Source organism: Pteropus vampyrus, unplaced genomic scaffold, assembly GCF_000151845.1.
Source record: "Pteropus vampyrus isolate Shadow unplaced genomic scaffold, Pvam_2.0 Scaffold50, whole genome shotgun sequence".
Taxonomy (NCBI): Eukaryota; Metazoa; Chordata; class Mammalia; order Chiroptera; family Pteropodidae; genus Pteropus; species Pteropus vampyrus.
This window is the reverse complement of record NW_011888831.1, coordinates 8,447,486-8,450,235: the sequence shown is the minus strand read 5'-3', so window position 1 is coordinate 8,450,235 and position 2,750 is coordinate 8,447,486.

The following is a 2,750-nucleotide window of genomic DNA, read 5'->3' as shown; positions in this document are numbered from 1 at the left end:
TTTCACCCTGGCACAGCGGAAGGTGGTGGTGAAGTCCAGGGGAAAGGGGATGAAGGTATCATGGGATTTCAGGGGGCAAAGTGCCAACTTGCAACGGGATCAGGAGGAGTGTGGGTCAGACAGAAAAAGAGGCCCGGAGATGGCTTTGAGGTTCAGGGTCCTGGGGAGTAGTGAGCTATAAGAGTCAGAAGGCTGAAACTGTTTCAGTTAAAACTGTCCTGCTTTTGTCTGCAACCTCTGTTTCAAAGGAAAGGAGGCACAAATACTTTTGGTTTTGAATCCTCTTTGGAAGGAGGGACTTTTATCTGAGAGAATACCCATCCATGGCCTCTGGGCAAGAAGGAACTCAGACTGGCAGGCTTGAGGGGGTACGACCTTCGGTTATTGGTTCAGCAAGGCTATACTGTATTATTCAAGGGGTGTTACCCAGTTGGCTCAGAGATTTGTTCCTAATTGAATGAAACGAAAAAAAAAAAATCCTCTTTCCTGCTTGTAGATGTGTAGGCTCTCCCTTACCAGTGCCATTTTCTCCTATCAGCCCAGTGGTCTCTGGCCAAAGGCCTGCACCGAGATCCAAGCAATCCCTTTGCACAAGACTGCTCTGCCCATAAGCCTTGCTGGGCACGGGGAGGGGTGGAGGGAAGGTGAAGCTGCCAAAGTCCTTGAGAGTCATGGGAAGCCAATGAGCTGTCTCCACAGAAGGACCGACTAGAAATGGATCAGAAGGCATTGCTCACCTCCGGACCATTTATATTAGCATCCAGGCCAGAGGGGTGGAGTGCAGATAGAGGGGAGGGTGTGCTGGCTTAGGAGTTTGAAAAAATATTTCCAGCCATTAGCTCATTTGATTGTCACAACAACTTCTGGAGGTAGGAAGGTCAGCAATAGTTTTTCTGTTTATCTGATAATTAAATGTGTGCTCAGAGGAGCAATAACCTGCCCAGAATCCCATGGCTGGCAAATACCTGAGCCAGGACCTCTTGGTAAAAAGAGAGGGGGAATAACACAGAGTGGCAGCAGCATCCCCAGTTCTCTGGATATACTATGTGATTTCAGTGTGAGTTGCATGATTCTTATTTATAGACGAGGAACCAGGCTCAGAGGCAGAGGCCTTGTGCCCACGGACCTGTCCTAAGTGCATTCTCAGAAGCTGGCATGCGCCTAAGGGGGCCACTGGGTAGATATGGCCATCAGCCCTTTCTGAGCTGATGAGCCTGGAGCATACAGTCTGGGCAGCCAGGGAGGGCAGGCTATTCAGGTCTGGAGGCAGGTCAATCTGACTTCGAGTGTCATGTCACTCTGCCCTGAAGGTTCTGTGGTATCACCCTGGGTTCTGGCACCCTCTCCCTGAAACCTCACCCTGCCAAGTCTCACTGAGCTGAGCTCCAGGACTTATAAGGTGGTGGCAGTCTGTCCACTACCACCCCCCAACCCCCAGCTACTGCCATGCCCAGCCTGTCTCCTCGGCCTCTGGCCTTGAGCAGCCTGGGCAAGGACCATGCATGCCTTACTGTGTGTGGATCCAAATTACATAGTGCTCCAGACATGATTTTTTAAAAATTAAAAACAAAAGCCCACAAAAGAGCAAAGTCATATTGAGCCTCTACTGAGCACCTGGCTTTGGTGACACAAAGACTTGGTCCTTGCTTTCAAGGGGTTTAGAGCCTCCCAGAAGTCCTTGCTTATGAGACGCTTAGAAATGCCTGGGGCATCTAGTTGTCCCAGTGACTTGGGGTCCCAGAGAGGGCTGGTGCTAGGGTTGCCAAATATCTCAAACAAACAGGACAGTCCTGGACAATAAGAACACATACTGCCTTATCTTGCTGAGAAGCACTGGCAGATCAACTTGGGCCTCCAGATGCCCCATCAGGGAGCTTGGCATTCCACACCTCCCCCCACCCCTCCCATTTTGCAGATGTGGGCCCTGAGGCTCAGGGAGGTTAAAGCACTAGAACTGGATCTGGTCTTACCAGATTCCAGAGTCCACGTTCTTTCCATGGCCTTCAAGGCCACCTCTCCCAAGCCTCCGGGAAAATGGGGCAATGACTGTGCCAATCACTGGGCTTAAAAGTACCCATCCCCAGCAAACGGGAGGAATTATCAGTGGCCTCAGAGAACTTGGGAAGACTCTGGAATGACTCTGGGAGGGGCAGGGTGTGCTGGGTGTAGCTGTGGGTGAGAGTAGAGGGAGGGAGAAAAGGAGGGAAATGGGTCTCTTTGAACATTTTCCATGTTTCTTAAAGCAGCAGCTCCCAGAGTCTTGATGAAAGCTGTCTGGGGCAGATGAAAGTCTCAGTGATCCATCCCATGACCAGTCCATCTCTGAAAGAGCAAAAGAAAGAATCAGAATTCATTCCGAGCTGACCCCTCCTCAGTGGGCCTGCTATTCCTGGATTCCAGGATGTCAGGTGATGATAGGGGCATGTGCAGGGAAGGAGGGGAGGGAGGACAGACCACCCCCCTCCCCCACCCCAAACTCCTGAGCTGCCCTGTCCTGGGAGAATGCTCCTTGGTACTCTTCAGACATAGCTCCTCCTGGGCATCCTGGCTACTCCAGAAGCCTAAGTGGGAACAGTCTGTAAAAGTTCTTAGATTTAAACCTTGAACCTAATCAACCACCCAGACCATGTACCCAATCAAACCAGGTGGTGTGTCCTCGGTGGAGCTGCCTCTTGGTGGGGCTGATTGAACTGCAGAATGCAGTGGACTCAACACCAGGCTGGCAGAGAGGCCATAGGGATCTTCCATTC